Source organism: Patagioenas fasciata, chromosome 9, assembly GCF_037038585.1.
Source record: "Patagioenas fasciata isolate bPatFas1 chromosome 9, bPatFas1.hap1, whole genome shotgun sequence".
NCBI classification, from domain to species: Eukaryota; Metazoa; Chordata; class Aves; order Columbiformes; family Columbidae; genus Patagioenas; species Patagioenas fasciata.
This window is the reverse complement of record NC_092528.1, coordinates 16749042-16763898: the sequence shown is the minus strand read 5'-3', so window position 1 is coordinate 16763898 and position 14857 is coordinate 16749042. Positions and strand designations below refer to the sequence as shown.

Below are 14857 nucleotides of genomic sequence, written 5' to 3'. Positions count from 1 at the left end.
GACTGCCCCCAGGGGTTGTGTTTTCATTTATAACAAGTAGCTCACAGGAAAGAGATACTAAATTTAGTTGAACAAGGGCAATTTCCCCAGAATACACAAATATGCACACAAACCCAGGATCACTCCACTGCAGTAGGGACCAATATGTATTTTCCATCATTTTTCATGAAAGCGTAAGTTGACCACTTCCTTCTAAGGACTGTTCTAAGTACCACTTTTGGTCGAGTGGGTAACCCTGCACTCTATAACACTTGAATGGGATTTTTGCAATTGCTTTAACTATTTTGATTTTCATAGAATAATAGAATAGTTTGGATTGGAAAAGACATGTTAAGGTCTGGATTCAGGTGCTGAATGATTTATGAAGTGCAGCTCCTGGATTTGTCCCACCATAGGCTATTTTTCTCACTATGTAGAAAGCTACATGTTTTTTTTTTTATGGAGACCATAGACATATTCTATCCAGTTCTGTCTTGAGATGTTTGTTTTTCCAGCATCGAAACTGATACATTCTACTCACTTCGTATCATCTATATTTTGTGTCCTATCATATGGCAAGATGAGGTTAAGTTATTTTAATATTTGTAACCAAATTGTTCCTGGCCCTAATTACCACAACTCAATTATACTTTAGGAGGTTTTAAGGGGACAAGTCCTGTATTCTGTGGTTTTAATGGAATTTCTCTTCTTAATCACATAGACACTTAAGATGAAAACCCTGGGTTAATCTGCGATTTCTGAGTCCTATCTTTATAAACAAACCTCCATAATTTTACTGATATCCTTGAAATGATCTGAAGTAAAAAAAAGCAAAAAAGTCCCACCCTCCCCCGCGAAACCAACACAATTTTAAATGACACACACAAAAAGAAAACAAACAAACAAAATGCACACACACAGAAACAAGGCAGAAACAACACCCCCAAAAGAAAAAAAAAAAAACAAAAAAAACACCCCAAACCAAACCAAAAACAAAACAACAACAACAAAAACAAAAACAGAAACAACAAAACAGACACAAACCACAACCCACCCACACCAAAAAAAACCCCTGAAATGTTTAATGGATATTTCAATTAGTGTGGCTTTTGAGTTTGCTGTTTAAAAGGCTGACAGAACTGTAATTTCTCATTTAAAAACAAATGAACAAAAAACAAGCAATCAAACCCAACCCAAACAAATCAATCTGATAATGTTTTTCTATATTACTTACTTGCTTGCAGGTTAGACTCCTAGGGTTCATTAAAAACACACAATCTAACAGGATTTTGTCCCACTGCTTTCTGCAACAGGTCCTAAAGGATTCAGAATTGCAGTTACGTTTTTCAGAGGTATTCCTGTGCTTTTCCATTGTGATTTACTAGCGTTTAGACTTTCAATGTAAACTAATATTCAAGCGCTTTTTTTTTGCCTAGTGTTAATGAAGAGGAAGCTAATGCAACAGTAGAGTGATTTTGACAAATAGAGTTTAAAATGAAATTTAATAAACAGCATAATAATTGAATTTGCTACATGAGCTGTATACTGTGGAGGAAAATATAAAGTCATCTGAAGTTAAGCAAAAGACTTATTTCTAGCTTACATTAGAAAATTAATCTTAGTGAGGAACCAAAAATTCCAAGAGACCTGTAGATATAAATGAATAGAATAAGTTAATATGAAGTAGAAACCATTGAAGAACTGCTTGTTATACAAACTTGTAGGAATGTGCATGAAATCAACATACTATGCACTATAACACAATACTCTTCTAATAGGATAAGCAAACTCCTAAAATAATCTTGTTTACTCAGTTGGTCAAAGTAGTTGTATTTCCCTTAGAAATACAAATGAAGAGTTTGATGTATGTTCAGAAATGGGAGAGCTAAAAAATATTGCAAGAACTCCATAGTTGTGGATATATCCTCACTAAAGAAGAATTTACTTATACTATTAGCAAAATGGTCTACTTCCTAGTTTCTTCTTAAACAGAATACTCTGAAACTAAATTAAATACAGGTAGAAGAAATTAATACTTCCTGTTTGAATTATGACTATTTGAATTGATTAATCCTTTAAAATTTTCTCCAGTTCACTGTTTTACCTTTTCAGCCATAGGACATGTAGAGAATACTCCAAAGCAACGATAATTATTTGAGATTTAAAACTACCACAAGAGAATTGAAACAAAGGCTGACTTACCAGATCGTACCCACCAACCTTTATTGTAGAAAACAACGTAGTCTTCTGTCTTTGTCTTACAGCTCATTTTTCTTTCAAGCAAATTAGACAATTCCTTCTCATTGCCTTTGAATTCTAATCACACCCTTTTTCCACCTCTCAATTTCCATGTGTTCTTTCTGGAAAAGTCATCATAAATGATCTGATTTACCCCAACCCTTGGCTTACCCTTCATTCCCCCCTCACAATTCTGCCTTTTTATCTCTTGGCACTGGATGTAGAAGTTCCTTGCATACACCGTACCTGATCTCATCCTCATCCATATACCAGTGACCTTCACTTAATTAATCTCCAGATCTTTCTTTTGCCCCTGACTTCCCCTCCCTTCTCATTCCTCTGAAGCTCTCTGTTTTGGGTTTTTTTTTTTGGCACCCACAGTGCAAAGAAGATGCTGTGCAATGAAACCTTGTGGCTCGTTGCCATTTCTGTTTACAGACAGCTAAGTCAGCTCCTGCCTCTTGTTTTCACCAAAATCTCTAAAGAGAAGAATTAGTTACAAAGAATCATTCAGGCAGATTTGACTGGTTGTCTGACTGCTTTTCTGCTTCTGCATATCATCTCTGGCCTTCCCAGAATTTGAAATCTTTGCTAGATAACCTAAATTACAGGTTTAAGTGACTTTGGCATCTGACATCCATGGGCAAGCTATGCACTTTTTTTCTGTTATTCTCTATTTTATACTGCTTACTAAGAAAGGGAAAAAGCTTTCAGCATCACAGTCATGTGTGGATTTAGCTGGTGGGGTACAGGCCAATATGTTATTATTGAGTCAATTACTTGTTATTGTTGCTCCTTTTACTGCGGAGCAGGGTACAAGAGAGAGGCAAACCACACATCTCAAACCATTACCTATGAGGCAGAAACTGAAAGACAGAACCTTTTGCCCTGTACCTACTGTGCTATTGAGTTTCAGAGGAATTATAAGTTACTGATCAGTCTCAAAATATACTAGAAGTTGATCAGTGAAGACTCTAACTTCTACAAATTGACTCAGATATTTCTAAGAGTCAATGTGAATTGCAACAAAGCTTTTAAAAAGGTTTCAATCATGAGTGGAACAAATATAACCCTTTCTTGCCTTCAGCTTCCTAACTTTTCAGACTTTTGCTTGTAGCTTTAGAAAAAAATATGTTTAAAAAAAAAAAACACAACAGCAACAGCATGAACCCATACAACACTGTTAGCAGTCTGCTAGAAGTATGAAACACTGTAACAAGATGTATAGCTAATAACACAATATATCATCTTCCTGCTCTGTGAGCAGTCTTCATTTCTAGAGCATTTTCAAAACACCCATACTGCAATACTAATTTGGGCAGGCAAGCTCTCACCACGCTAATTAACTCACCTATGGGGTTTCTAGCTACAGCCCACATATGCATAATTCCAAAAGCTTTTCCCTTCCCTCCTACTCTTTTGTCTAATATTTTTCACTACAATCACACTCAAGAAGAAAATTATAAAGCCCAGCGTGACAAGTGTGTCTTGCCTCAGCTAAAGCTATTTAGAAATAAATAATAAAAAGCAAGATCAAGTGACATGGAATAAAAGGGCTATTGCCCTTATAGCAACAGAAAAATAAGTTAAACCACTGAAGGCCATTTGATGAGGAAAACGGATGCTTTCTGTTTTTCTGGGTGAGAGTTTCAAGGATTTCCATAGCTCATTTGCTGTAAAGGTCAAAACAAATCCACGAAATTTCCTCCAAACACAGTCTTTTTTACTACAGCTGTGCACGACGGTTATGTCCTTCTTGCCCATCTACAGAAGACTAATCACTCCAGGGTGCAGCTTACTATAAATGGTTGTAACAACGACTTCGCAAAGCGAGCGCAGTAAGAGCCATCCCCAAAGTGTCCACAACAAACCCTGTGCTCAGATTTCCCTGTGGGAGCTCTTTATATCAGGCTTGTCTACACACAGCTCATACTTTGTTTCCAGGCTCTACTTCCCAGATGTTCAAGATGTCTTTCTTCTTAGCTGCTGCCTCCCCATTTCAACACACAACAGCGTGAAAGGAGCTAACTTCCATACACTAGAACGGGGCACAACCTGGAAATGTATGTTAATTTGCTAATTGGACTGCTGTAGCAGATTGAAAGGCACATGAGAAGCCTTTCAGCTCCCAGGTCCTACTTTTCCATTTTCTGAGTGTAAGAGGAGAAGCCCCATACAAATTCTCTACCAAACAGAAATAGATACTCTAAGTGCAAAAAAGGGCAGGGGGGATGGAGGTAACCACAAAACACCAACATAACAATAACTTAGGGGAACACTTCAAAACTCACAAGAGTTGCTTTCTTATCTCCTTTATTTTTACTGCATTCCTGCAACAAATTTTAGTCCATGCAACTGCACAGGTCCAAGTGAGCAGAATTCATCGCTGTAGAGAAGAGATTGAAAACAACAAAATAGCATCAAGCTTTCTTACCTCTGAGAAGTATTTCTTTATGATTGCTCTGGGTTTCCTCCAGATGAAGGTGAAACTTGCAGTTCTTTGTTGATAGATACTGACTACAGACCATGTGAATCAGCGCAGGCACATCTCAGATTTACAGCTTTATGAAACATCACAGAGCAGCAGAACTATTACACAGCATCTGGAAAGTGAATTGGAAAATTACTTAACATGCATAACTTTTACGCCTTATTTTATCATTTCAGGGAAAATTACCAACAATGTGATACCACTTATTATTACATAATCAACATTAGCTAGTGAGACTGGTTTGTTATTATACCTTTCAGATTTGTGTGGATGGTAGTAGGGCTGAAGGCAAAAGGAGGCAGTTTAGTCAACCTATAAATATGAACCTCAGGGGGCAAAAGCAACTTCATGCAAAAGCACTTGCCTTCCAGAATGCAGAGAGGCATTTGTCCTACTTTTTTTTATAACTCAGGTCCTGCAGATCACTCTATGGTGGCTTGCAAAAGGCAAATAAATGATGGTGAAGAGAATTAAATGCTCTACAAGAAGTATGGACTCCATGGTAAGATTTTAAATACAGAATGCAGAAATCAAGATATGGCAATGGATACAATGTCTCCTACTGAAACAGATTTTTCTCCTAATATGAAGGAAAATCACTTGTAAGTAGTTTAATACCACAGATTTCCACTTATTATATATAGCATTTAGTGAGACAATGCTGTTGCTAAACTTCTGGAGATCAAAATGTAGATCATTAGCACAAATTCATTTTGGTTGTGTTCGAAAAAGCATGAACTTGCATAAATTCATAAAGGACACCTTACATCTCTTCCCTGAACTCCTTAGTATGACTTAGTTCTTTTCCAGATGTAAGAAGTATTGACTTCAGCTAAAGCCTCTGCTCATTAAGGATCTTAGTTCAGCTCCCAGCTAAGCTGCCTCAATTGCTTCAGGGACTAAACACTCTGTAAATTATACAAATGTCATATTCTACTTAGATGGAAAACTAAATAAAAAAGTAACTTTGGCTTTGTCTGTGCACGCAAGGCTTTGTTTTCAATAGCACTTTTCTCAAAGTAGTTATATATTCAAATTCTTATAACAAGAAGAAACTCAAGCCAATGCAGACTGACCTGAAGGTAAACTTAAAAAAAAAGTTTTGAAGATTATGGTTTTCCTGCTTACAATCACAAAATTAGACTAACCACAAAAATCTAATCTCACAAGTGCCAAAACATCTTTTATCATTAAAGTGAGTAGCTGTATTTGGGCAGTATATAAAAGATACGAAAAACACACACTTTAAGGTGGCAAAAAATAGAAAACCCAAAGATAAACTCAAATTTAGTCAGAAGGGAAAAGTTTCTTTTAGGAAAACATAACTGTTCTAAGATGTTGCTCTTTTGACTGCTGCTATAATGAACCTCTGCATTTGATTTGCTGAACAGTAACTATTCATTAGTGCAACATAACTAGCAATGGAAATGGTACTTTCTTACCAGAAACAACATGAGACCAATTCATTCCTTGGTGATTTAAAATGTCTTATATACCCATGAATACACTTTTTAAGTAAGATTAGAGTCCTTATTTATGCTGCAGTTCAAAGAATTGTTGTTGTATTTAGTTAAATAACATCAGGATAAAACTAATATATCATGTTCTTGTCAGACTTCTGTATTTTTAAAGGAAGAGGTGATCCAAAAAAACAAACAAACCACAACACATAACTATAGCAAATCCAAAAAGGCAAAAGAATTTCATGTATTTTCTTCTCCACATTCAGTTTCAGCAATAAAGCTATTGCCTGGCTAGAGCATCTTTATGACTCAATACATTTCAAAACCACTTTCAGAAAATATAAATAGTATTATAAAAATGTGTCCTTGAGTTTAATTTTACATCTTTAACATAAGGGAATATTTGATATTTTTCAAGTCAGTTCCACAAAGTTACTTTATACTGTTCAAGTGGGGAAAAAAGGGGAACAAGGGCACATATGCATCAGATGGTTTGAGACTATGTATAGATCAGTCATAAAAACTCACACGCAGACACCAAAAAAACCCAAAACAAAACAAAATTTAAAAAAAAAAAAAACACACCCACACAAACAAAACACACCACCAACCACAAAAAACCCTACACCCCACATTAGCCATGGCTTATTTCTTCCACTTATGAGCTGCCCATTGAGAATGGACGACATCCTGAAAGAGCCATGCTACTCCTAGCACACAAGGTGACTATGTTGTCTGAAAAATCATTACATTGTACCGTGTGACCAGCGAGAACCCATTTTGATCAAATAGACTTTTTTGATGTCAAAACTGTTCCTAGGTTTGCCAAAAAAAAAAAAAAAAAAAAAAAAAATCCTTTAGAACTTAAACATGCTTTGAATCAGCCTACTAGAAAGTAATCCTCCATCGCACAGGCAAAAAATACAAGTCAAAATGTAAAGGCATGAATTGTGGTAACTCAACTTTAAGATCCTGTAATTCTTACCCAGACAAGTTTGTTTCCTCAAGAGAACAAGTGCACATGGGGCACAGTGGAGTGTTTCAATTAGGAATAAATCATCATCATCATCCAGAAAAGGTGTTTTCATACTAAAACCAAACACTTTACACAAATCTAAGATACACACAAATTTGGTATATGCATAAAATATGTGATTGTCCCCTTTCCAGTTCTTCTTGGTTAAATTGTTTTGGTTACACATGAAGACCATTTGAATAGATCCTGGCACGTTTGCACCCACAGAACCACTTATTCCAGCAGAAGTGCAAACCATGTTGGCAGGACAGGATGGAAATCAAAGCAATAATTTGCTTTTCTTCCACTTTGGAAGCCTTCATTCGAACAAGTGCTTGACCAGTTTGATTTGCTGTGATCCCACTCATTCCCACAATCCTCTTTAATCATCTCAGGACATTTACAAAATTGATGCTTGGGAAATTGGGAACACTAGATTTCTTTTCCAGAAGGGGAAAAAATGGTGATTTTCAGGATGAGCTCATACTGATGGGTATTACTAGCTACTAAAGATAACACTAGTGATCTCAAAGGTTCATGAATAATTAAAAACTAAATTTTTGGTTAAACATAGGCATCTAAATCCAATTTAGGCACCCAGATAAGAAGCTCGATTTTAAAAGAGATCCATTTACTACTTTTCACAGTACTTTTCGCTGGTCACTGATATACATATATTTCCTTACCTAACTTTAAGAATTGTTTTGTTCTAATTCAGTGATTTACAAGGGCACTTTTCTGTGCATTAGAGTTTCTTTTTTTATTAGTAAAAATAAAGGGGATTGTAAGTCACTGCTACAGCAACAGTGTATCAAAAATTCAGAACTAAAAAAAAAAAAGGACCCAGTTCTCCAAGATCACTGTATACCTAAAACCATCTCCACAAAGGGAAATTATCAAAAGGTCAGACATAAAAAGCAGCAGTTCGTAAATACTAATTAGCATCTTGCCAGTGATTGCATGATAACATTTACTGATGCATAATTGAATAGCAAAAAATTAAAAAACAGAGAGCGTGGGTAGATTTAATAATTAATTCCTCCCACACTAATCAGTTTCTGACTATTTCTTCTAACAAGCACAATTATATATTCTTGCTTCCTTTTTCTTTTCATGTTCCTTTGTGAGTAACAAACTATCAGTCTTCCTAGAGCCAAAGAGGAGGGGGGACCATTGCAGTAACGTAGTAAAAATCATTATTAACAATTCTCATTTTCTAAATGTTTTAATTGTATGTAACTTTTTGCTTCATTACTGAATACTGTTAGGATTCTTTAGTTTACAAAACAATAACAATTTTAAGTTATCCCATTATAACTAGTTCTTGTTCTCTCAACCCTTCTTCGTAATTTAAGTTCAGCCAAACTTTATATTCCCACAATATTTTATTAGATCAATATATTCTGCAACTCAGGGTTGAAACAATGTCAACAGAAAAAAACCACAACAAGGCGGCACACGATCCTCTAGAGTCCATACAGAAACAAAATTGCTGCGACATTTGTCTGAACACACAAAAAATATCCAAGATTCTGCTACAATCCTCCCAGCAGGTGGGTTTCATCCATGAAAACACTGACATTTGCTATCATAAACACACAGGAAAATACAAAACAAAGCAAACCCAAACTCATCTCTCCAAGCTTATAAAACACTTTCAAGATCTCAGGAATAGCATTCTCCATTTAACACTCACCACCACCAAGCACCACAAAAAGCACAGACACCCTTCCAAATATCGTTGCTTCCTGCACTTAAGAAAACACCTGAAGAAAAATGATGGTGTGAGAGGAGCAGCACTCGAACCACAAAGCCTAGTAGTGTTCTAGAAATCCAAACTGTGCAGTTATGTGTTGTTAATTGACATGAAATAAAATCTTCAACAGCACAGGGCTGAACAGAACCCTTAGTGCCAGTTGCATATTTCCCAGTGAGCACCAACAAGCAATCTAATGTTACTCCAGTACATTTGGCACCCAGATTTTCTCCTCCTCAGTGCAGGAAACAGAAGCAGAAAACATTGGCATGACCCATTCAAGAGCAACTAAAAGCCTGAGATATCAAAGTCTGAGGTGGTCATTCACCATACTCATAATGGTCTCTGCGGGGCCCTGGAAAAATGCTGCCAGTGGTTCTGGCTTGGCACTCATATCTCACAGGTGAGTTAGTTATGTAAAGAGACTGTAGAGCCCTCAGGAAGAAAAGACGCAGAAACTGAAACCTCCAAAACCCACTTTGTTTCTTCTCAGTTTGCATAATGGTGATGTTGGTTTCAAGGGAGAAGACTCTCTCCTACAGTAAAATAATATATGTAACTACTAGGCAGAATCACATTGAGCTGTTTGTCAGCGCAGTCATACCCTGCTGTTCTAGTGAACCTGGCCAAAAGCCAACAGGAAAAAAAAAAAAAAAAAGTTGTGTTTATAAAAGCACCCTATTATAATAAAATCTCTCTCACTTTGCTTAAAACACTCAAACATAGTAATGCTGCATTCCTTAAGTGCTACAGAATTGGTAAAAATCAGCCTAGCTGGCACTGAAGAAGAATTCAGAATAATTAGAGCTGTCTGGTTTTGGTTTGGCGGCTTGGGAGGATTTGGTTTTGAGTGTTTCTGTTTGTTTGAAATCTTTATCATGCACCTGCCTCCAGAAATCTTATTCCATAGAGAACACCATATTTTGCCTAATACATTTTTTTTTACCTTGTATTTCACCTTCAAGATATGTGACATTAATACATCATTAAAGTGACAGCTCTTTCCAATGATATATTAGTTTAACAGTTCACATCAGATTGTCCTAAAAAATACAGTACTAAACAGATTAAACTCCAGTAAGGTGCTCTGGCTAAAAGGGACAGTCCAGATTGGTTCAACTAACAGACAGGATAGAATAGGATCTGGAAACCAAAAATAGCGTCACTACTTCTGGATATTTGATATATTATACATAGCAGCATGGGTGCAGTAGGGCGAAAATGCAGGTGCATCTTTGAAGCAGCATTTTAACACGGAGCCACATGTCCTTCATCTCCCATTTTTTTCATCCTGCTAACACTTGACTACTAAATTGAAAGACTCTGGGATTTGGGGAGTTTTCAATCTGCTTTGTTTTGGGGGAAAAACAAACAAAACAAAAACAAACAAACAAACAAAAAAAACCACCCAACAAACAAAACAAACATGCTCTGAGTTTTTGTGGCCAAGCACACCTCTGGTCAGAGGAATGTTTTTACCTCTCCAGTCCCTGAATGGCAACACAAAACCTTGTGTTTAGGGTAAAAATATGAGAAACAAGCATTGCTGAGACCAAACATGACACCAGGATATAAACTACTGCTATAGGAATAAGGAAGATAAAATCAGTAAGACAGACTGATTACAGGTCCGTCAGGTAAGTGATTGAAAAGGAGCGACTTCACACACTGTTAGTGTGGGCTGTAGCAAAACAGGAGTCAAGGCTCCTGGGTGTCTCCTTTTTCTTTTAAACCCTGTCAATTTATGGGGAGTTCAAAATTGCAAAGTACTTGCATCTTAATTCCTATCCTGTATGAAATTTCATCACTTAGTTGAAAAAACTGTTCGGAAAACAGAAGAGAAAAACATGTCAGATTCACCTATTAGAGTAGCAGAAAAAATGAACAGAAGTCAGTGGAATTCCTTCAAGCGTTCTCATTCACTCTTCTGGCAGAATCTAGACTTCACTTTGCAATCGACTCCTATTATACTGCGTTTCTTGTGTAAGCTAATAAAGGTTCCGAGTCTTTAGGAAAGGGAGAGGGGGAAAATCAACATTATGATATAAATGGTTTGTTTTGCTGTTCATCTCATCAGGCTGGAAGAATTCTTGCACCAAATTGTTCCATCTTGTTGTAAAAAGCTTTAAATTCAGCAGCACCAAGTCACCCAACAGTCATCTTAAAAAATACAAGGCACTTTTTTTTAGGGAAAAAAGCACTGAAGCTCATTTTACCTCATAAAGCAGAAAACTACATTAAACTACAGTCTCCCATATCCTTTACTCACTATTATATAAAAAATAATCTCTAAAGTGAAAACAATCACCTCCCATTCCTGCTGTATTTTGGAGGAGAAAAAGAAAAAAAGGCCATTGTTGAACCACTAAAATATAGCAGAATTTGACTTGAAAAGTCATTGCTTCTTTGTCCCAAATAGATAACTTGTTCAAGGCAGAAGATCTCAAAACATTTCACAGCCCCTGTAAAACTTTCTCCTTTGGTCTGCATGAAAGATTATACTAGTGAGTATGGCCGACATAAGCAAAAGAGTATATATATGCTGCCAGCGATTAAGCAAAGTGTTTTCAAACTAGAACAGATGAGGGGGTCTATTTAATATTGGGAGTGCTTTCTAAAAGTCTTAATTTACACATCAAAAGAGAAATCCACTCTAAGATTTTGTCACTGCAATGGTTTTGCTTTTACATTAACTAGCAATTACTACACAATGCAATGCAAGCTGACTAGGCTTTAAATGCTAAGTCCCAATTTCCAAACCTCCTTAGGCTGTTATTTCAATGTCTTCCACACTTTGAAGGTAGAAAATTACAAAGGTTACAATTGCATAGATTAATAATGGCTAAAAATGCCTATAAATGCTGTTTTCTAGCCATTCAAGGAAGCAAAAAAATATCAGTTGCAGTTTAGATTTCCTCTGTGCTATCCAGTATTTAAATATAAAAGTCTGGTGGAAGCTGTCAGACACATTTTCTTCCTCTCCTCCTCCTACGAAAACGTGAGGCTGCCCTGGGATAGCCAAGTTTTGCATGTGAGCAGCCTCAGTACACTGCATTGGACTGGTGCCCTTGGTTGGAGGAAACAAAGCCACACAACGTATCTGCTATGCACTTAGCAAACTTAAGATATATCAGTTCCTCCAAAGAGCCCCTATAATTCCAGATTTCCAAACCCCTCATCTCCAGGAATCAGAAAGAATTAGGGGTGACATGAAGGTGTCTGTTTGCTCTTCATCATCTGGAAGGCTGCTGATACTACTGCAGAGTTTGAGAGTATTAAGTGTCCCTTCTTTAAAATGAGAAGTTTACTGTTTTCCCTTAGCTGCAAAACACCAACCAAACAACTATTAAATCTAATAGTGCTGAAGGTCTTTCTGAAGTTTGGGTTAAAAAATGCAATGGCAAACACACGGACAGGAATATCTTAATTCTAAACAGACAACCACATTGCAAACAATGGAGGTAGTAAGTACTTTATGAAATACAGCTGTCTGGTATCTTCAAGGATGGATCATGAGCAGACTAGATATAGAAATTCAGTTATCTGCATTTATTCCTTTTGTGATTTTTATAAAAGCTGTGGATTCCCATATGTATCATTTTATTGTGTTTTAACTCTCATACACTTTAATAAGTGAAAAGGATTTGGGGGGTTGGTAGTGAGGGAATAGGTCGCAGTTGTGGTTTTAAATAATTTATTTTTCAGTTAAGTCCAGGCTATTTTAATGATTTATTAAACATTCTGCAGCTGTTGTATTAAACAGACTCCAGGAGAAATTAACGATTAAGTGATAATAACTGGAGATCCTATCACTGTTGCTCAGCTAAACTGATTTTCTTAGAAGAATAGCTAAATAAAAATACAAAAAGGCTATGTGGCAATTTGTGAAGCTTCATTGTTAAACACACTATGCACTGCTAGATAGCTATTAAATCCTAATTTAAAAACAAAAGGAAGTTTTCCCTAATTTTTCAAAACTCTGAACAAATATTTTTGTTTTTATTAAAACCTTCTACAAGAGACTGTTCTCCTCTTTAAGGTAATTTTTATTTTTGATCATTGAAATTCTTATTTAAAAAAGAAAAAAAAGAACGTGCTAAGCCTCTCTGATACAGATTGCACTGAAATCAGTATTTGTTAGTGTGGAATTTCCATTTTATCTTCTTTGTCTTACCCTTAGTGCAACCCTCTGCATCTACAGTGAATCCAGCTTCCTAAGACATCTTAAGGTTATTTCCTTCTCCAATGAACTTCACTTTACAGAACGTGCTCCGTAAATTTCTCTCTGTGTGAGACTCTCTAACACCAGGCAAAAAACAGGGCTGGTGCAAGTCCACAAGTGACCGCTGTGGGCAGCTGCATTTCAGCAGCAGCAAAGTCTGACGTGTCATTGATGTGACACTGCCAGCCCCACAGGCAACCCAGCAGACCAAGGTGACACCAGATCCAACTGTTCACTCAAGGCTTCTCCTAAAAGTTGCTCTCCCTGTCACTGGGATAGAAGAACAGAACAGATGCCTCAGCCACACCAGTTTGCATGTTGGGCGTTCAGGTTACCTCGCTACACTTCAGCTTTGCCCATGGTCATTCCCTTCTGCTTCCCTTTGCACAGAGGCTAAGAGAGGGGACAGCAAGTCAAGGCTGTGGGGTCCCACCCCCATTGCTTCTGCCCCACTTTCCACAGGTGCCGCTCTCTTCCCACAAACCACATTCATCAGGTGGTTAACACTGGCCTCAGTGGTACAATCATCCAAGAACTGTGTGTTGTACCCACAGACCTAGAACTGTGATGTTATTTTCTTACTCTTTCCACAATGACTTTACAAGTGTAATCCAGTCAGCCTTAAGACGTCTATTGCATCATTTGTAGTCTAGTAATAGTGATGTGATGTCATCATCTATTTTTCCCCGAGATCTCCTTGAAGAAGCATCCCATCTCTAAGCAAATTTGCTCTTCTACAGCTGTACCAGGGATCTAAACTAATCTTGGGAAGTAACACCTCTTAGAAACAAGAAGAGTCTGAAAACTCTCTGATTCAGGGGAAAAAAAAAAACCCTTCGTTTACCAGGTTGAACATCAGGTCAGAGGTTGCCCCTGAATAATTATTGTCATAAGAAATTCTTAACTCTCAATTAAAAAGAAATATTGCAGAAGAGATTACAAGCTGCAGGATAAGACTACTTAGAGAGAAAGAAGGATTTAAAACAAAAACAAACAAAAACACAGCAAAACCAACCAACAAAACACTCACGCATACCAACAAAAAACAAAACAAAACAAAAAACAAACAAACAAACAAAAAAAAAAAGAAACCCAAAAAAACCCCACCAACTTGTCTAAGAAAAGCACTCTTTTATCTGTGCAGGTTAGATTACAATTACCTTGGCCAGACAAACAGTTCAAGAGCTGAGGCAGTATGTGCAGGAAATAGATCTCTCTAGAGATGCCTCAGCGCAAGTCTTCCACTGGAAGAGTCTAAACAGTCTAAATTAGATTTCAGACAAAAAGAGCTGTGACTTGGGGTTATTAAACAGGATAAACAATAACAGTAGAAATATTTATTAGAGCTGCTGGAAAAGGACCCTACAGAATCCATTTAGAAATTGCATCATGCTGTCCATTGTGAAATTTTGCAAAAGTCTCAGTTTGCAGCTCTTGAAACAGATGTTCTATGCGTATGAACCAGATTTCTTGGTGTTTGCCCCATATACTGTTTTAATAGCTAATCTATTTTTTATTTTCATAATGAGGTTAAAGACGAAATCCAGACAAAACCTGTTTGTTTTATTATCATCTAGCTTCCATCCCAGGCAAAGTCAAAGTGTACACTTTGGAACATCTTTCATCTATTGAATCAGACTATTCAGTGCCCAAAATGCTTACCTGCCGCAGCATACCTGTATGTCCCAGCTAC

General features: G+C 36.9%; 1 long non-coding RNA gene across 4 annotated transcripts in view; it reads right to left on the bottom strand.

Annotated features, from left to right (window-relative positions):
- LOC139828638 (uncharacterized) overlaps positions 1 to 14857 on the bottom strand; it is a 173042-nt gene that overhangs the window by 2026 nt on the left and 156159 nt on the right. For 2 of the 4 annotated variants that reach the window (XR_011740504.1, XR_011740505.1), the window contains exons 2-3: positions 4652 to 4820; positions 1214 to 2339 (exon numbers count right to left, since the gene is read on the bottom strand). This is a non-coding gene — a long non-coding RNA (uncharacterized lncRNA). The remainder of the gene's footprint in view (positions 1 to 1213; positions 2340 to 4651; positions 4821 to 14857) is intronic. The other 2 variants (XR_011740506.1, XR_011740507.1) reach the window with 2 other exon arrangements.